Source organism: Hyperoodon ampullatus (genome assembly GCF_949752795.1).
Source record: "Hyperoodon ampullatus genome assembly, chromosome: 4".
Lineage (NCBI taxonomy): Eukaryota > Metazoa > Chordata > Mammalia > Artiodactyla > Ziphiidae > Hyperoodon > Hyperoodon ampullatus.
Genome location: NC_136917.1, coordinates 90,123,751 through 90,145,402, shown reverse-complemented (window position 1 = coordinate 90,145,402; position 21,652 = coordinate 90,123,751).

Here is a 21,652-nt window from a genome sequence, read left to right as displayed (position 1 = left end):
TATCTCAAATTCACACAAAGAAACCCAAGTTTCTTTTAAATCTGACTTTGTGCTCTGAACTATGCATTATATAACATCCATAAAAAGAATACATGTTTTGGGCTTCCCTGGTGGTGCAGTGGTTAAGAATCTGCCTGCCAATGCAGGGGACACGGGTTCGAGCCCTGGTCCAGGAGGATCCCACATGCTGCGGAGCAACTAAGCCCATGCGCCACAACTACTGAGCCTGTGCTCTAGAGCCCACGAGCCACAACTACTGAGCCCATGTGCCACAACTACTGAAGCCCTCGTGCATAGAGCCCATGATCCACAACAAGAGAAGCCACTGCAATGAGAAGGCTGCGCACTGCAACGAAGAGTAGCTGCTGCTCACCACAACTAGAGAAAAGCCTGCATATAGCAACGAAGACCCAACACAGCCAAATAAATAAATAAATAAATAAATAAAATAAAATTTTAAAAAAAGAATACATGTTTGGGTAGGGGAAAAAATCTTAATTAAATGCTTGTATAGTAGGCAATTTACACTGGTTTCACTTCACAAAAACCTTTCCAGGAGCTGTCCTTATTACCATCTTCTAGGTGAGGAATATGAATCTGGGAGAGATTAAGCAATTTGTATAGCTAAGCTCATAGCAGAACCATGTAATGAACACAGGTCTTCTAGCCACAGGTCTGTATATTTATCAACATCTGTGTTTCTTGTCATCTGTTCTATTTATAACATGGTTATTTCTCCCAAATTAGAGATAAATCATGTAGCTGGCACTTTCAAAGAAGATTTCATATTTTTTCAAATCAACAGTCTTTTCCCCAATAATATTGGTATCGCAGGATATGATAGAAAGGTCTTTGGAATGGAAGAGATGAGACATTAGTGGATGTATCAGATTGTTTGACCAATACTTATTGTAGGACATTGTTTTTGTTCGTTTCCAGTTTAGCACTATTATGAATAAATCTGCTATCCTGAACAATTGGGGACAGGTTTTTGAGTAGAAATAGGCTTCATTTCTATGGGATAAATGCCCAGGAGTGCAATTCCTGGGTCATGTGGTAAGTATGTATTTATTAATTTTTAAGAAACTACCAAAAGATTTTCCAATGTGACTGTAACATTTTACATCCCCACCAGCAACATATGAGTGATCCAGTTTCTCCACATTCTCACCAACGTTTGCTATTGTCACCATTTTTTATTTCAAGCTATACTAATAGATATGCAGTGGTATCTCATTGTGGTCTTAATTTGCATTTTCCTAATGCCTTTTTCCCATTTCATAATTGAACTGTTCAGGTTTTTTACTGTTGAGTTTCAAGAATTTCTTGTATACTCTAGATGAGTCTAGATATATTCTAGATGATATATTCTACATGTTTCTTTTGTTATATTTGTAGTTTGCAAATGTTTTATCAAAATCTGTATCTTGTCTTTCTATCCCCATAACAAGGTATTTCTAGAGCAAAATTTTTTAATATTAATGAAGTCCAGTTTATTGACTTTTTCTTATATGCATTAAGTTTTACTTCATGTCCAAACATTCCTCACCAAGCTCCAGGTCTTAAAAATGTTCTCCTATGTTTTCTTCTAAAAGTTTTATAGTTACATATTTTACGTTTAAATCTGTGATTTATTTTCAGTTACACTTTGTACATGGTATGAGATTTAGATGAAGGTCCATGAATAGCCAACTGTTTTATCCATTGATTATTCTGAGTTGTTTTTTCTTCTATGTGTTTAGTTTTAGATAATTTTTATTACTAGGTCTTTAAATTTACCAATCTTTTCATCTGTAATATCTATTCTATTAGTAAACCCATCCAGTATATTTTTAATCTAAGCTTTGCAGTTTTCATCTTCAGAAGTTTGATTTGAGTCATTTTCATACCCACCATGTCACTACTTAATATGCTCAATCTTTCTTCTCACTTCTTGAACATATGGGATAGTTAGAATAACTGTTTTAATGTGCTTGTCTAATAATTATATAATCTCTTTCAAATTCTAGAATTTTTTGATAGATTGATTTTCCTTCTCATTATCAATAGTGATTTCCTTTCTTTGCATGACTGAAGTGTTAACATAGTTTACTCTAGAAGACCTGGAAACAGCCTGAAGAGGTGTATTGGTCTAATAGTAATTCCTGGACAGAGCATGAAATGTACTGATTACTGGTATTGTTTCATACCTCTAGGTCAGACTCAAGATTCAGAGAGGTTTTGCTTGTCTTTTAACCAGCATGGCAGCATTGTTTGCTGATAAAATCATGGATGATGGTTTGTGTTTGGTTTTGGCAAGATCCTCAGAGGGTCAAAACTGGTCACATAGCAAGAATGTGGCCAGGAGGGTGTGTGAAGTCCAAGCTAACATTTTATTTTGAGCTCCTTGGATCTGAGGTGTCCTGTGAACATGGTGGTGGTTCCCACAGAGAGAGAAAACATATTCTATATACCTCTGTAGGGGAAGGACAACTGGATCTTGTTTCTGCACAACTGTTGGGAACCAGCTTTTAGCTGTGATGTGTACTTATTTTAATGTTCTTGTTGTATTGTATACTTTTCTTGCAATAAGCCTGAAATGCTCAAACATTGTTATTTTGGCTCCTGTGAACCTTTTTCCACAACTGAAGTCTGATTTACCACCACAGTTTGCATACCTGGTAATTTTTTTTTTAATCAAATGTCAGATATTAAAACTTTACCTTGCTGGGTGTGTTCCTATAAATATTCATGAGCTTTGATCAGAAAAGCAGTCATGTTACCTAAAACAATTTGATCCTTTTGGCTCTTGATGTAAGACTTTTAAGTCAGGACCAGAACAGTATTTAGTTTGGGTCAAGTTTGCCCCACTACTCTAACAAAGTTATTCAGAATGCTCTACCTGATGGACTAGAAATTGAGTATTTTATTTACCTCTGCTGTTCCAAAGACACATTCTACCTTGCCCTTTATGAGACCTGAGCATTGTTCTTTTTAATCTTTTCATGTGACTCCCCAGCCTCAGGTATTTTCCTCTTGTGTATGTCCTGATCAGTAGTTATCTGAAGGCCTGAAGGTTTGAGAGAGTCCGTCCTCTGATCTTTGGATCTCTCTCTCTCTCCCCCTCCCTCCAGCACTCTTCTCTCCAGAATTTAGTCCTGACTACTCTAGCCACCTTGACTTCCCTAGATTCCCAGATCTATCCCCTCAATTCTGGCATATACTACCTGAATTCCCTCTTCCCATACCTCAGGCTGAAACCGCTCAGGCAGTAAGATGGGACAATCATACAACTCTCTTCATCTGTTTCACATCTTTCAAAAATCACTATCCTTTGTTGTCTGTTGCCCAGTGAAATCTTTTATTTTGTGTGATTTTTTTTCCTTTTTTAAATTTTTTACAAGGAGGAGAGTAAATCTGGTCTGTTACTCCATCTTGGCTAGAAGTCTCTGAAGAATATTTCCTCTCATTTTAAGAATGCATTAAGAATTTAAGAATGCATTATTCTCATTAGGAACATATTGGGTCTTTTTATCTTTTAAAGTTCTTTACTAAAAAGCTATGTGATAAATATCTTTTAGAATTCCACAATAGAAAACTATTATTTATGATAAACTATTTTGCTTTTCTTAATTCCATGACAATAATTTGTCAAGTCATTCCTTTTCTCCCTTTTCTGGCTGGGCTGAAAAGAATGGAGATGGGAATTTTATGATGAAATGCCAAAACTATAACTTAGAGCCCTATTTCAGTTATATCTCTTTCTGATTGCTCCCTATTTGTTATTTGTGCCTTACATACATTAACTTTGCTTCAGTAGTTCTGCTGTATCTCTCCTATTTGTTAAGACACTTAAGGGACTTAGGAAGTATAGATAATAATTTTTTTAAGTAGTATTTGCATAGAATTCAACCAATATTTTAGTTCTGTTTCTTGCTGTCTATACTCCAGGTCCTGTGTGTCATCTGAGTTACCTGTGTATCTGAATAGCTCTATGCACTACTATGTACTACCCTCCTGGAGCAATCCTCCCATTACAGCTTCAAATTTGGGGGCAAATACTGACATACAATAGTTGCTGTATAAATATCTGTTGGATTAATGAATTAGTGAAGTAATTCAATTAGAGATTATAGCCCCATATTGGAATCACAGAATGGCACATTCTATTATATACAAGCATAGCAAATTCTATTTTTGTTGTAGGTTTTAACACCCAAGAAATCCTCACAAAGGACAATTTGTTGCTGGTTTTCTTCACAGAGTGACTGTAGAGTGTTGACCTGTAGATTTACATACCACAAATACCCCCAGTGGTATCTATACAACAAAGAATTTAAGTTTTGTCAATAATACCAGGGTTCTCACAATCCTCTCGTGTGTGTGTGTGTGTGTGTGTGTGTGTGTGTGTGTGTGTAAATAGAGAAAGGCAGAGCAGAGAGACAGAGGTAGAAAGGGATAATAGAAGTAGATATTATACCTGGTCAGGAGGTTGGTTAATTCCTTAGAGCTCTTTATTAGGAAAACAAACAAACAAAACACAACTACCAGTGGGCCTCTCAGCATGTCAGACCATTGGGTTGCATCCAAAGCAATTAATTCTCAGTGGGGTGCAAGTGAATTCATTAAAATAGAGAATTGTATTGTCTCTGAGGATTTGCGGGAAGGTTCAGATCTTTTAGAAGAGTAACAGCTGAATGAGCAAGGAAAGCCACTTGTAACTTTTCCAGTTTCTCATTTATAATTTAGGTTGATTCAGGATGAAATACAATTATGGTAAAGGGTAACAATTGTTTTATCTTAACAGCTGAGTAGAATCACTAGCCTCTATGTATATTTTACAAATCTTTCATTGGATTGATGTCATAGATTAAATCAGAGAGGCAAATGGAATAGATCAATTTCTTAATAAGGAAAGTCTGAAGCAGGAAATTAGTTTAGTGTAAGTTGTCTTTGAATCCTAGTATTTTGTGATTGCTCTAAATAGGAGTGAGTCTGCGGGAGTGAGTGATGAGTGCACACACTAAGCAAGTGTGTGCGTGTGTAATGGGGGTGGGTGTGTAAAACTGGCACAAGTAGCTTCCAAGAAAACTAGAACACGTTTCTGTCACTGTCCTTTCCAGCACCAGTCCTAAACTTCAGTGACAAAGATGAACATGAAAAGATAGGTGTCATTGGAGGGTTTGATTCTAATGACAAACTGATCTCCTCTTTAAAAATCATTCAAAGATTATCACAAAGTATCCACATTTATTTTACATGTTATTTGTCTTAATATTAATTGCTGATTTAAATATAACTCATTTTATTTTTTAAGTGAAATCTCAATTGTTATGTGATGGCAAAGTCATTTAGTCCAGAAACTATTTATATTTTAACATTCTATTAAATCACAATACTATGATATATTTAATAGTTTTATCTTACATACTTACTTATATATGTCTGCATAGATTCATTAAAATTATAAAGAGAAAGTCATCTTATTTAGGATTCTAAAGAGTTAAAAAAGCTACATGATAAAAATGAATGAATCCTTTCTGCAATAATATAGGACTTGGGTACTGTGTGTGTGTGTGTGTGTGTGTGTGTGTGTATGTGTGTATTCCAAGAGACAAATGTGGTTTTAGATAAAGTTACTATAGACCTACCAATAATATTGTTCCTATTAAAAAGGAAAATGTTCAGATAAACATGTACTGGTTAAGTCTTGCCTCAGTATTCTAGGTGAAGATTGGTTAAACTTGCTGTCACTTTCATTGCAATAATCATTTGGTCCTAAAGGGCCTTCTAGTCTACTTAGCTGGCTCAAGGCAAAATTGCTACATAGGTGCAGAATCTATTTTCTGTTTTTACTTATCCCTTCTTCCCATTCAGTTATTTCCCACAGGCACCCAGTGGTCTTATGCTGCTGTTCTCACCTGCCACCCTGGAGGAAAGTGACAACTCACTTTCCTTAAGTAAATGTCCAGAGATTTATTTAGTACACTTAAGTGTTTGACTCCTCCTAGATATATTTGTCTTCTAAAGAAGGATAGCCAGGGTGATTTTGTTTCATTCATTCAAAGATTTCAGTAGAAATCTCCCCACTCTTCCTCAAATAATGGCATGCCTTTTTAGAAATCCAAGTTGATGTCCAACTGCAAGCTTTGTGAGTTCCACTAGGCCTTGGAAAGAGACCAACATATTACTTAAAACACAGCTCTTTTATTTTGAAACTCACAGTTGAATTGGCTCCCATTCCACGTAATTTTTCATGGATATATGTCTTGTTTCCATTAGTTTGTGGAGAGTAATTTTCTTTTCTGTTTAACTGGTAATCTTCCCAGTGTCCAGCACAGTAGGGGTGTGATAAATACTTGTTGATGAAGCTACCCTGCACCACAATATCTGACCTAAGCTGTCACTTATGGTTCCCCGGATATTGCTGTTTAATTGCTTTCAATTATCTTAGCCTGTCTCTACCCAAGCAAAATGAAGTGGTGAGTCAAGCAATTGTCTCATGAATGTGATCAATAGAGAAATTCAATATGGATAATTAAGGCACCCCCCCAACTCACGTTTTCCTTAGTAACAAGATTTCTTTTCACCAGACTTGTTCAGATAATTGCCTCAACTGTCCATTTGACTTTGCATCATAGACACAGGTCTGTAACTAGCTTAAGGGACCATGGAGAAACTGAATGGTCAGTGTAGTTCACAGACAGATCACCACCTAGTTTATTCATCAGTGGTGCTTCTGAGTAAATCAAGCTGATAGCCTTGGAAAACTGCATTGATTATTTCTGTCTCTTCATGGCTGAGGTCCATAGGACACAGAGATATGGTCCTGGCTTCTGTGTTCCTGAAAAGTTTCACATCCACTATTGTTCCCATGTTCAGCAATTGGCAGCATACAGCAAAGGAAAGGTATGACAAGTAACTGATTAATTCGCATCACACAAGTAGCCAACAGAAACATTTTGGGTCTCAAATGGGTACTATTCAGAGAATGACAAAAAAGTAAAAGACAAACTTATTTAATGTCATCAGACTGCTAAAGAAACAAATTCAGTTTCATTAAGGAAAAATATATCCTTTTTCACAAAACATTTCATCTTAACTATTGAAGTAACATTTTAGACATAGCATAACTTTACACAAATATTCATTCAGTACTTTAACTTCAAATAGTGTTGTCTCTGTATTTCCTTTTTAAAATTATGACCTAAATATATAATGAGCTCTGTGGGCAATGTGATTGTAGTATTATTTTTTCTATAGTTTTCTGCTTCTCCTGACCAAGTTGGTTACACAGCATTTGTTTTCCAAAAGATTGAAAGAGGCAACTGCTTTTTTTAAAAGAGGTTTAAGAAGAAGTATTTAAAGAATAAATACAGGGCTTCCCTGGTAGCGCAGTGGTTGAGAGTCTGCCTGCTGATGCAGGGGACGCCGGGAAGATCCCACATGCCACAGAGCGGCTGGGCCCGTGAGCCATGACCGCTGAGCCTGCGCGTCAGGAGCCTGTGCTCCGCAACGGGAGAGGCCACAGCAGTGAGAGGCCCGCGTACAGCAAATAAAGAAAGAAAGAAAGAATAAATACAGAGAAAGTCAAAAATAGCTGGAAAGGACAAAATAAAATGTATAATAAAAAGTCTGAACAGATTGAATGAAGCTTTTTTTCTTTTTGTAACTATCCAAATATTTTGGAATCACATTTCTTTACTCTTGGCCCCCAAACCTTTTTGTTTCTAAGGAAAAAGTTTACACACTTTTTGGCTATCTACTGGACTTTGCAATAGTATACTTTAATAGCATGTTTATAAAAGAATTAGAAACACATGTAAGGATTTTCCTCTTAAAATACAGACAGGCTTAGAGTTTTAGGAAAAACATCCTTAGAAAAGCAGATTCATTTTAAATGAATTCAGACACATTAAACTTAGTTTCAGATTATCACTGAACCTTCTCAAAAACTGGCAGCATTTCTCCTTACATACCCAAGGTAAAGATTTGTAAAGGAAAGGAGGAGTAACATGATCATAGTAAATGCCAAGCTTTGGACTTCTAAAATATTGATTCCCCATCTCAAATTTTTGAGCTTTTCAATGATTTTCCTCCTTATTTACCTCACCCCAAAAGTCCTAAGTTTACATTTTATTTCCATACAGACAAATGAACATACCCAGTATTAAGATATAGACATTAATTGAAAAAAAAAGACAAAACTTCTCCTAATTTAACCCTAAAGTAATTTGTTTTCCATTTTACCAGTTAATTTTCTTGAAAATTCTTAGAGTTGCTTCAACATGCTTATTTCCTATGTATGCCCAACCAGATTGGGTTTCCTGTGAAGCTGATTATCAAAGTGCATGAAATACACAGCAAGTACCAGCCAAGCACAAGCCAGATCATTCCTGTCATAAATAGAAGAGCCTTCCTTATTGACTGCTTTAAACAGAAGTCACTTTGTGTGTAAACAATCCTTTGCCTAAATGAATTATTAAACAAAAGAGCATTTTATTGTTGCATTATTCTGGCAGCTATTGTCAGACAGTATTCCAAACCATTACTGAAAGATATGTAGGATAGTAAATGTTATATAGTATGCTGCAATATTTAAAAAGGAATTCTAGTGATTATTTATATTTAATCAAGTTTCATTTATTGTAAACCTATAAATCCACTGATTTTCATTGGCCTCACTCTGGTTTGCTGCGTTTAGTAGCCAACTATGATTTTGAAGAGAAAAGCCCATTAAAAACAATTATGGGCCTAAACAACCTACACACCCTGAATATCAAAGCATGCTTATTATACCGTTCTAGGAAACCCACTGAGACCAGCTGGATAGCATTACCTCCTTTAGCAAATCTCAATGAGTGGTATGTTAAATATTGGAAAATGCAGGGGAATAAGCTAATTAGAATTTTCATTAGTGCACTAAGGTAAAATTTCAAATGTTGCTGAGTCTGTGAAAAAAGTCTGAAATAGTCAAGGAGAATTTTAAAGATGGAATTTTGATGATCTAATAGATAGCATAATGTGTGTATTCTATCTGTAAGGTGGAAAGTTTTGTTCAGTGATGTCAAATCAGTACCTTGAAATTGGCCACACTTAGTGGATTTTACAGTGGGAATAAGAAATGCTACAAATCAAGGTTTCATTTATAACTTTTTTGAATATCCAGGCTTAAGAAAGAGATGGAGAAAATGTTAATAATGCAGATTAAACACAAGTTTGCCTTGTATATAGCTATTACATTGTAAAAGGCACGATAAATTCAGGAAATATTCTTCCAGTACTCAAAATTGATTCTCTGACTCAGCAAAAATGTCTCATGTCATCGAAGAACAAGTGAAGTTCCAACATACAGTTGGTCATTTTCTTAGATATTAATGTAAACAAAATATCAACCATTATTCATGTTAGAACTATACTCATTAACCAGTGTAATCATGTTTCATATGTTTACAAAAATTGGAAAAAATCAGTGAGAGCTTTTGCAAGAAGCAACTGACTATACAGAATTTATAAGAAGAATACATATTATAATTATATCTTAACTATGTGCTACACATCCATTATAAAAGTCCCAATAAACTTGGATACACAGTTACATACATATACTTTTTGAAGAAGTCATTGTTAAATATTTGCTAGCATACCACCGAGTAAACAATCAAACAAACCAAAAGTATAAACCTTGAGTTTGATACTCAAAAGTATGAGACTTTGTCCTGGAGTCATCAGAATGGTAGAGAAAGCTACTGCCAACACTAGTCTCCCATTCAAATCATGGGTCTTATTTTGAAAAAGGACGATAGAAAGAATGGAATTTGGAGAACTGGACCATGTATGTGTTTGCATGTTGTAAAATATTCAGGGCTTTCAAATATAGCTGACTGCATTATTTTTTAAGCTACAGCACAGTATCATTAATTGGTATAATTCAGATAAGAATTTTTCCTGTGGAATCTAAACTGATTGCTGGTAGAAATGTAGGGGCTGCAAGTAATTACTCCTGGGGTTACTCAAAGGAAATGATTGCGATAGCATGCAGGGGAGCCAATACTTGCCCACGTATGGGGCAGGGAGTAGGAAGTTAAATGGGTAAACCATTGCTCAAAAGCCCATTATTGCAAAGTGCAAACATAATTGTGAGGCCAAATCTTTAACATTCAATCTGACTTTATTGTGTAAAAAGTCTGTCTATATACAAATTTCAGGTGTTCAAGTGGATTTGTGGAATTATTTAGATGAAATAATTCAAAAAATACAAAACAGAACCAAATGAGTATTCTGTATACAGTTTTGCGTATAGAGGTGGACACACTGAAAACATTCAACAAATACTTTTAAATTGATTTTTATGCTTGATATATAGGCATATATTTGTTGCTGTTGTTTTTTATCAACAATCTTAAAATGGCCACCAAATCCAAGGTAGAATTATTATTGCACTTACCTCAATTGGTAGAACAATGAGTTTTCTTACAGAATGTCTTAAATGTTAAATCATGAAGGATAATTTATATATTATTTTTGAATCATAAAAAGTCTATATTTCTAAAACAATTGGAGAGCCTTAAATGGAAAACTATTACTGTTGTTTCTAATGATTAATTCTCTGTTTTAACTTTAAATGTCCATGACATTCATATTCAAACTTCAAACACATGATGAAAATTTGTGCCTGGCGTTGTTACCAAATACTGATGACACATCTAATTGGAATGAAGTGAAGAATAAAATTTCAGATGATAGTCATATACTATGTCTACTAGTAATGTTAAATCCCCCACAAATAAAGAATAGTTGTCTCTAAAATAATTTATAACTCTCAGAACAATTAATAAGAGCAAAAAAGAAAAAAAGAGAAAACATTGTAAAAGTTAACTCTCTTTTAGATTACTGTTCTCATTCTTGCAGATACACTAATAAAAAGCAAGCAATTGAACAATAAAAGCAAAGTCTAACTCAAATAATTGTCAACTACTTGGTGTGAATATGAGAGCCTGGAAGAAAACTGAAATAACTATGGTCTATCAAAATTATCTAGAAAAAGAGAGCAAATACATTTTTTAAGGATTATTGAGATTAGAAAGCCCCATAGATCAAATATGAATATTGGTTTGGGGTAGCAAAATGGCATTTATATATTCAACATTCAACAAATATTTATTAAGCACCTTCTATGAGTCTTACACTGTCCATTGCACTTGTAATATAACAATAAGCTAAACAGCAAGGTTTTTTCCCTAGGGAACTTACATTCTAGCAGGTGGAGGCAGTGAGTAATAAACAAACATACTAACTAAGCAAATTACATAATATTTTAGAAAATGTTAGGTACTACACAAAATGTATAGTAGGTTAATGGTGAGTAGAAGTCTGGATGTTATGATATTTCACAGTGTGATTGAGGTAACTCTTTAAGTAGATAGGATTTACCTAAGATTACAAGGTGGAGAGAAAATTAGTCATAGCTAGAGCAAAGAGCATAAGGTGTTAGTTTTATAGAAAGGCCAGTATAGCTGGAACAAAGTAAGCGAGGGAAAGATAGTAGATGAGGTAATCACCAGAGGTTACTGGGAGCAGATAAGATAATGCATGGCCATGTAGGCCAAGGTCAACATTTTGATATGTTTCTCTAAGTGAAATTGGGAATCTTCAGAAAAGAATGCAGTAGAGTGACATGATGTTACTTATAAATGTTACCATTTTAAGCATATTTAAGTGTACAGTTCAGTAGTACTGAGTACATTCACATTGTTGTGCCACCATCAACATCATCGTTCTCCAGAATGCTTCTCATCTTCCCAAACTGAAACTGCCTATTAATCAATAACTCCCCACTCTCTGTATGCGCCCAGTCCCTGGAAATCACCATTCCACTTTCTGTCTTTACAAATTTGACTATTCTCTGTACCTTATGTAAGTGAAATCATATAGTATTTGTACTTTTGCAACTGGCTAATTTCACTTAGCATAATGTTTTCAAGATTCATCCATGTTGTAGCATGTGTCAGAATTTTCTTCTTTTTAAGGCTACATAATAGTGTTGCTTAACATTTTATTGCATAGGAGAATCTCTTAGGCTACTGTGTTGAAAATAAATTGTTGGGGTGCAAGTAAGAAGCAAGAGGACTTTTTTGTTATGAACACATTACCATAATTCAAGAAATAAACTATGTTGGCTTGGATGTTAGCAGTAAAGACAGAGAGAAGTGACCAGATGTTGGTATATTTGTAGATAAGAAAAATGTTGTTGACAGATTGAATAATGGTTGTGAGAGAAGTGTGGGTGGGGCCATGGGAGGCCTGGGCAGTGAGCTGTGGCATGTGTCATTTCTTGACTTAAGCATTTAGTAGCTCTTTTTCCAAATAGTGGTTGCTCCATCAGTGTTCGTTCCCAAGTGAAGGCCCAGGAGAGAGGAGACTCCAAGCCACCCGGGATAAATGTTTCGAATGAAGGAAAGACATGGATGATTTTTAACACAGTGCACCTTGGGGTTTGGTTTTTTTTTTTACTGTTCCATAGCCCAGCTTATTCTGACTGGTATATATATTAAGGAGAGAGAAGTAATCAACTGGATAAAAAGCTGCTGATGGTTTCTGAACAATTAAAATTGTATAATGGCCAAAGGTTTTACCACTGAGGAGATGGTTGGTCATGTTGACATGAGAGTCATGTTTTGGACAGAAGACTCTTTGGAATGGAAATAAATTTGTTGTTGGGAGAAAATAACCGAAAATACTGGCATAACAAAAGTCTGAGGAAATATGTTGCAAAGGATAGCAAAGAAATAGGGCAGTAACTGGCAGGGAAGTGGGATCAATGAAATGTTTTGTTTTCAAATAGAAAAAAAAAGTGGTATAATGCACTAGATAAAAATGATGAGGTAGAGAAGAAAAATGATATGTGAAGGAGAGGATAGAATTGAGTAGTGATGGCTTTGAGTTGTCAAAATGTGGTAAGGAACCAACACAACTGTAAGTGCTGTCTCTGGGCATCATTATGTGCAGGAGTATGTGGTTACAGGTGCCAGGAGATGGATAGCTGTGGACGGAGTTCTCCTCTATTGCTTAATTTCCTCAGGAAAGTAGAAAGCAAGGTCACCAGCTGAGAGTGAGGAGAGTAGGCTGATGTTAGGGGATTGAGGAAGTAAGAAAATATATGAAACAGTCTTCAAGCCCTTAAGACACCATGAGTTCGAAATTTTGAGCTTACAGAAATCCTGAAACTTCTACTTTTCAGGCACTATTGCCTAAGAGGTCAAGGAACTGCTGAAGACTATCTTGAAAGAAATGCAGCAAGCTTCAAGTTAATTTTTGATTGGGGCACAAACTACCATTTGCTCACATGTGCTAACAAATAAGAGAAAATATTTAGAGTGTGTTGTAAAAGAGGCATGACCTAGGAGCCAGAGAACCTATAGTCAAGAATAGTCTAAGTCCCTGATAGGTCTGTGACATTGGCCAACTCAACTCTTGGGACCTTTTTTCTTCATCTTGAAAATTTAGATGTTTAAACTAGTTTGGTAGTTGTTATTTGTATAATTTCTGGAAATAAAACCCCTGGAATTAGTTGATAATAAAGATACATTCCATTGTTAGTATTGATAACTATAAAAACATGAGAATTAGTCTCTTTTCTTATTAAGTGCTACTTATAGTTATTTTAAGTCTACAAAGATTCTAAGTATATAATGATTACTTTTTTAAATTCCAATGCTCTCTCTCTCTTATTTCTCTAATTATAGTAATTTTTAGATGATCTGATTTGTGCCCTGGATTTTCTAAATAAATGTGGTACTTTTATTAAGTTGCGGTAATTCCTTTAAATTTCAGCCAGTAACTTCTCAGAAGTTGCAGCTGAGCAGTTCAGTCCACAGTTCAAGTCAATAACATCATAAAAGACCACTGGCAACATTGCTGGTTAGACACAGAAAGCTATATTACAACTATGGGTTTGCTAGTAACTCATTTTGAAATTTAAGAACAATGCCTCATATCTTTTGCTTAATAACTCTGCTTTCTGCAGAGTAAACAAAACCTCCTCTATCTGATACTCAAAAGTTACTGGAGCAAAATCTATTTTTCCCTAATTTCCTCTGAGGAAGTTTGTGTAGCAAAAAATACCATTATCTGGTTAATTATACAACAGCCCAAAGTTAAGCGTGCTCTTTTACTTTGGGTTAAAGCATTATTTTAATTGAAACTAAAAGGAAATTTTAAGACACCAAGAAGAGAAGTCTATCATAGGGTTCACTTTCAGTTTAAACTCTTACTAAAATATTATAAATATTCACAACATACTTGGCTAGTATCTGCCTACAGGTTAAAAATATTGAGTGTCCAATTGGTTCAGAACCCCAGCCCACTGTCACTGCTCATTCACGGAGGTGGTTTATGGAAAGATGAGTGTCTGCAATTTCCAGGCAAACTGTCTAGTCCAGTAAGGGGAGGATTTCCTGATTTGGATGAATAAAATTTCTGGGATCTGAGAGGGCAGGATTATGACATGAGAAAATCTAATCACAGCTCCTCCATTCACCTTGCCTCAATCCCACTAAACTTTTTTGAGTGATGTCTTCAACCAGGTTATCTTTTTAGTGCCTAGGAAGGGACAGCCCCTCCCTAAAGATATTAAGGAGACAACCTTCGGTTGTGTGAGACAACAGCAACCTACTATTACCTTAATCACATTGAAATTGATATTATGTTATGAATAAACAGAAATATATCTGGAATGTGCATTGTTTTGTAACCGTTAACTTGAAAATGTTTGTTTCTTCCATTTTTCTCAGGTTTTTAAGTACCTTTCACAAAAAGCTTGCCAAGTTCTCAAAACATAATCACTAATCTTTCAACAACTTAATATTTCCAAGTATGAAGTCCATTTTGTTTTCTTTGTACTGCTTTTTGTAATAGATTTGTCGAAGTATAGAGGATATTTAATGAAATATACAGTGTAAAGCATATAAAATTTCAAGTTTTGACTTATGTATTCAACTGTGAAACCATCACTCCTATCAAGACAATAAACATAAACATCTCTCCCAAAAGTTTCCTTGATTCCCTTTATAATCTCTTCAACTAAACCACATCTGGCCACAACCCCAGGTAAGCAAGGATCTATTTTCTGTTATGATATATTAGTTTTCATTTTCTAGAAATATAAATATATGATATCATATAAGCACCATTTTCTCTGATTTCTTCACTCAGCATCAATTTTTTGAGATTTATATATGTTGTATGTATCAATAGTTCATTCTTTCCATTGCTGAGTAGTATTCTTTTGTATAGATATACCATGATTTGTTTATCCATTCATCTATTTCTGAACAATTAATGTTTCTAATTAAGGTTTTGCTGATTTCAAATAAAGCTTCTATAACATGCATGTACAATTTTGTACTAACATATGCTTTCACTTCTCTTTAGTAAATGCCTAAGAGTCAAAGGGCTGGTTCATATAGTATGTGTATATTTAACATCATTAAAAAACTAGGCAAACTGATATCCAAAATGACTGTATAATTTTACATTCCATTTGGAGTGCTTTAAGAGTTTCTGTTGCTCCACTTTACGTAATCTGAAATAAAGCATGACTCTGATCACTTTCTCCAACAGTTACAATTTACCAATTCTGGAAATTTGGGGTTAGAGGCAGCATGTTAGCCCATTAAAAGAGAGAAATATACTATACTTCTAACACCGGAAGTTGCAAAATCCAACAAGGTCAGGGAGATCTCAAAGATAAGACCAGAGAGTAGGAAAATAATAATAATTTTTAAAAGCATACTAGTCAAATGGACATAAACTTGAGATTCTTCCATTAATATAATACTGACATTACTAGGGTAAATGATAAGATATGTTTATAGCTGGAAGAAGGAATTTTATCTGAATGAGAAATGAGAGAAAATGTTGGGTAAATAGATTTTACAAAAAATTTTCTTAGAAAGAAGACTTAGCACATGGTAACCAGAAAAGTCACGGCTGGAGGACAGCTCTGAGGGGTGGAGGACCCTGGGGAGCCCGGAGACAGTCTACACACCCTGGATGACTGGACAGCATGATACAAAGAACCAAAGACAGCCTTTTTTCTCTGGAGAAATACAGAGCTAAATCTTTTGGTTTCTTAGTGGAAGAAAAATGCTATCTAAAAAGACGGATTGTTTTTGAAGGTTACAATAATCAGCCTAGCAGTTCAAATTCAACAGATTTAGAATCGTAACTGTGTCACTAAAATTGAGTAGGGATTAGCAGGAATCTCTAAACACTAGGCTTCTTTTAACACTAGAAGAAAGTTTCTCTCCTTTGCCTTTTTATAAACTTTAAAAAAATCCAAATCAGTCAAGCAACAAAATTGTTTTGAATACCTAAGTGGCAAAAAGAACACCTAGAAGGTAATCAGTGTTGAGAAAAAAATGGGCTCAGTGGGATTTAGACTGCTCTTTATAGCCTTATTCATTCATTTTTCCAGCTACCAGATACAAAGTGGAAACTCAGTGACACTGCAACAAGAGCTCATTTTCTGCCCAGAGAACCTCCTCATTAAGTTTCAATTATTTTGCCAGTTTGTAAAACTGCACAGTTTTTCTGTTTCTTACATTCCTAACACATGTAGGTGGTTAATGTCTCTTCACATATGTTTCACAGCAGGATCTGAACTATTAGAACACTTTCAGCTAAAGTTCTTTTTCAACAGAGCATGTAAATGTGACCCCTGATGGGTGGTGTTTCTTCAGACATGATAAGAATCACTGACTCAACCACTGTACCAAGCAAGAGCAGTAGCGCAAGACTTGCTTTTTAAGGTTTCATTGGCAGTGGATGATAACTAATAGACCACACATAATGCTCCATGATATGTGCTATGTTTACTTGAACAACCTCGAGAAATAGATAGATAAATAGGTGAGTGATAGATAAATAACCAAAGTGCCTTCCAGATATTTAGTTCCATGAAACAATCAGTGAGCAGCTTTAAATAATATCTAGATGACTTCTACATATTTACTCATGGAAGTGACCTGGATTTACCAGAATATGATGTTGCAGGCATTAAGACGCCTTTAGTGAAATTAGTCTTAGAAAACTTTCTGCTTAATTGAATTTCTCCTCTAACTGAGATATCTTTGTTATCTCATTTGATTCTCTCAATAATCCTGCTGAAGGTGAACAGAGAGAGTAGTCAAATGCTTATCTCAAAATGGAGAAACTGAGACTTAGGTTACCAGCAAGATTATACAGTAAGAACATGGTTCGGCCTTTCATTTTATCTACTATAACTTTGATACCATAGCATATTGGGCAGTAAAGTTTGTTTTCTCTACTGTGAGTCACAGGAGGTGATATAGACACTTTTTCTGTTTTCTTCTTGCAACATGCCCTTCCGATAGCCAAGCAAGTTCTAATCTACCCAAGATCTCAGACACACCTTCACACCTGTTGCCAAAAGTTAACTGCTTCATGAAAAATGAAAATTTTGAGGAATGTGATTAAAGAATTTACCTGTTAGTGTCCCCACAGGAAACAGATGGCAATATAGGATGCTTACAACTCCAGAAGGCTTTATTTACAATAATTTGCAAAGATGTGGGGTAAGCAGAAACAAGGAATGGTTCAGTGGCCAGGAGTTCACCGCCCTGATGCCCTAATGGATATAGGTAAGGCGTGTGTTACCAGAAACCAGGATCAGAAAAAGTAGGATAGGGTCTTCTCGCTTGAGAGAAAAGTGACCTTTGGCAACCCAAGGAAATCTTGCAGAGAGAGTGTGGGGTATAAGTACCATTCTTTATGATCTCCTCCCAGAGCTACCCTATTGGCTGAATACCTGAGGCACTAGATACACTGATGTAGTCAGGACAGGATGGCCTCTGGTAGAGAGAAACATGAAGGAGGGTGGAGAGTAGATTTAGAAGACAGAAAAGAGTAACAGAAAAGGCTTCAATGAAAGCTTTACCAGGATGAACATACCACTTAGAATATTTCTACCTAATGGTAGGAAATTCTATCCCTTCTCTACCTCCTTCCTCTTGGTGGAAGTTTAGTTTGTACTAATTTGTAAAACTGTGCATGACTTGTACCTGTACACACACACGGCATCTGATTCCAAGATTGTAAAAAGTGGAAAAATCTAGGCAATTGTCCTACTACTTCACCATCATGAAAATGTAAGTGATTTTATATGTGATTACACGTGGTGGACACTCCATGATAGTTCCCAGGAATATACTTTAAAAGTTCACATGCCTTTAGGATCCTGCCAGATATCATGAATGAGTGAATTATGCCAGGCTTAAGAAAACAAAACATTTTATTCCAGTATTTAAAATGGTGAGTTCTACTCTTTCTTCAAATTAAACAGGGAGGTGGCAGTAATTTTATTTCCTCTTTTCATTTCAATTTGAAAAGAAGGAAATGACAATAACAACAGAAGCAAACAGACGATCAAACCTCAGCAATCCAGTAGTAATCAGTTACTGCTCAAGAAAGTTTGCCGTATCTTTTGGCTGCCTGCTAATATCAGGAGGAATCCTGCTACTTTCAGGAAAATCCCTGGACATTTTCCCCTGGTCAGGTGGGAAACTTGCTTCTGTTAGTGGGTCACAGGGGAGCAGCAGCTTTGGGCAAGCAGAAAGATCTAGTTTTTGCTTAATCAAGCTACCCTGAGGAAATGACTAAAAGGCATTTCCTTTCCTGAATGTAGAAAGGCTGTACCTTTGGTCATGAGCTAAGTATATCAGTTATCTCTTGACACAGTAGCATTGCCTGACATAGCACCCACAACTCAGAGGCACATAACAATAAACACTGAAGCCCAGCAGGTTTTGTGGTTGCCACTGCTTTACATGGGGCTTGGCTGTTACTGCTCAAGCCTCTCTGAGGTAGGTTGCTCTTTGAAGAGTCTTCCCAGTTAGCACTGCTAATATTGACAGGGCTCACTTACATATAGCTGGGGCTTGACTGGTGATCTGCTCATCTAAGATGGCCTCAGCTGGGTTGATTGGGGCAAGTCAGCTCTTTCGCATCTCTTATCTTCCAACAAATTACATTGAGCAGGTTCTCCTGAAAAAGGGAGGAGCAAGATAAGAACCAGCCTCTCTGCAAGCATTTCTCAAGCTTCTGCTTATGTCACATTCGCTCTCATCTTATGGGCCAGAGCAGGACTAAGTTTTCCTTTTTAAAAATCTTTTTGGATTTGGTAGCAATCATTTTTTCTCAAAGCACTCCAGTTAATGAAATATTTTCTGGAATACTTACAGACCTGGGAGTCGGGGGCAGGGAATGGCATAAGTATTTATAAAACACCTGGAAAAACTCATCCAGCCAGCTGTGGAAGGCAGAACACATTTGAGAGAAGAGGAAAGGATTCTTCTTTTCTTTTTGATCAAGAAAAGACTTTTATGTTGGGCAATTTACCATCCATTTCAGAGAGATGATAGAACACCAGTCCATAAAGCCTTATAGCCAGGCTGAAGCAGCAGTTACACATTCTCAACATTTACTTTAGAAAGAAACATTGGGTCTGTCAGGCTTGATAGTCTGGGATTTATTTGACTGACTTCATGATCTGACTCTGGGGCATGATTACTCTTCTGAATTCCCTCTGTTTTCTTAAATCCTACTTTTTCTTTAATGCTCAGTTCATTTCCTTCTCTCACTCACTCATGTTGTTTTTCCAGACTGCTCCAGCTCTTTTTGATTCCATTTCTGAAATCTCAATGTGTATTTTAAAATTCAAACCATAAAATGTATTTCTTAAAAACTACCATTTGTTTCTTCATCTCTAGTACCCAAATAGGCATTTAATATGTAGCAGGTGCTTGAGACATATCTGCTTAAAAAAGAGAAATGTTGGAGCTGGGGGAAGATGGCGGAAGAGTAAGACGCGGAGATCACCTTCCTCCCCACAGATACATCAGAAATTCATCTACACGTGGAACAACTCCTACAGAACACCTATTGAACGCTGACAAAAGACCTCAGACCCCGCAAAAGGCAAGAAACTCCCCACGTACCTGGGTAGGGCAAAAGAAACAAGAATAAACAGAGACAAAAGGATAGGGACGGGACCTGCACCAGTGGGAGGGAGCCGTGAAGGAGGAAAGGTTTCCACACACTAGGAAGGCCCTTCCGGGCGGAGACTGCGGGTGGCGGACGGGGAAAGCTTCGGAGTAGCGGAGGAGAGCGCAGCCAAAGGGGTGCAGAGGGCAAAGCGGAGAGATTCCCGCACAGAGGATCGGTGCCCTCAGGCACTCACCAGCCCGAGAGGCTTGTCTGCTCGGCCGCCGGGGCTGGGAGCTGAGGCTCGGGTTTCGGGTTTCAGTCGGAGCGCGGGAGAGGACTGGGGTTGGCGGCGGGAAGAGAGCCTGAAGGGGTTAGTGCACCACGGCTAGCCGGGAGGGAGTCCCGGAAAAAGTCTGGAGCTGCCGAAGAGGCAAGAGACTTTTTCTTCCCTCTTTGTTTCCTGGTGCGCAAGGAGAGGGAATTAAGAGCGCTGCTTAAAGGAGCTCCAGAGACGAGCGCGAGCCGCGGCTAAAAGCGCGGACCCCAGAGACGGGCGTGGGACGCTGGGGCTGCTGCCGCCGCCAAGAGGCCTGTGTGCGAGCGCAGGTCACTGTCCACGCCCCCTTTCCGGGGAGCCTGTGCAGCCCGTCACTGCCGGGGTCCCGGGATCCACGGACGGCTTCCCTGGGAGAGCGCACGGCACGCCTCGGGCTGGTGCAACGTCATGACGGCCTCTGACACCGCAGGCTCACCCCGCACTACGTGCCCCTCCCTCCCCCCGGCCTGAGTGAGCCAGAGTCCCCGAAGCAGCTGCTCCTTTAACCCTGTCCTCTCTGAACGAAGAACGGATGCCCTCCGGCGACCTACATGCAGAGGCAGGGCCAAATCCAAAGCTGAGACACGGGAGGTGTGAGAACGAGAAAGGGAAATCTCTCCCAGCACCCTCAGAAGCAGCGGATTAAAGCTCCACAATCAACTTGATGTACCCTGCATCTGTGGAATACATGAATAGACAATGAATCATCCCAAATTGAGGAGGTGGGCTTTGAGAACAATATCTATGATTTTTTTTCCCCTTTTCCTCTTTTTACAACGAATTATCCCAAATTGAGGAGGTGGACTTTGAGAGCAAGATTTACGATTTTTTCCCCCTGGTTCTCTTTTTGTGAAAGTGTATGTGTATGCTTCTGTGTGAGATTTTGTCTATATATCTTTGCTTCCACCATTTGTCCCAGGGTTCTATCCATCCATTTTTTTGTTTGTTTTGTTTTTAATTTTTATTTGTTTTAATAATTACTTTTTTATTTTAATAACGCTAATATATTTTATCATACTTTATTCTATTTTACTTATCTTCTCTCCTTCTCTTTTTCCTACCTTCCCTCCTTCCTTCCTCCCTCCCTCCTTTCTTTCTTTCTTTCCTCCCTCCCTCCTTTCTTTTTCTTTCTTTATTTCCTGCCTCCCTCCCGTCTGTCTTTCTTTCATTCTTTCTTTCTTTCTTTCTTTCTTTCTTTCTTTCTTTCTTTCTTTCTTTCTTTCTTTCTTTCTTTCTTTCTTTCTTTCTTCTACTAAGACTTTCTTTCTACTTTTTCTCCCTTTTCTTCTGAGCCGGGTGGATGAAAGGCTCTTGGTGCTGCAGCCAGGAGTCAGTGCTGTGCCTCTGAGG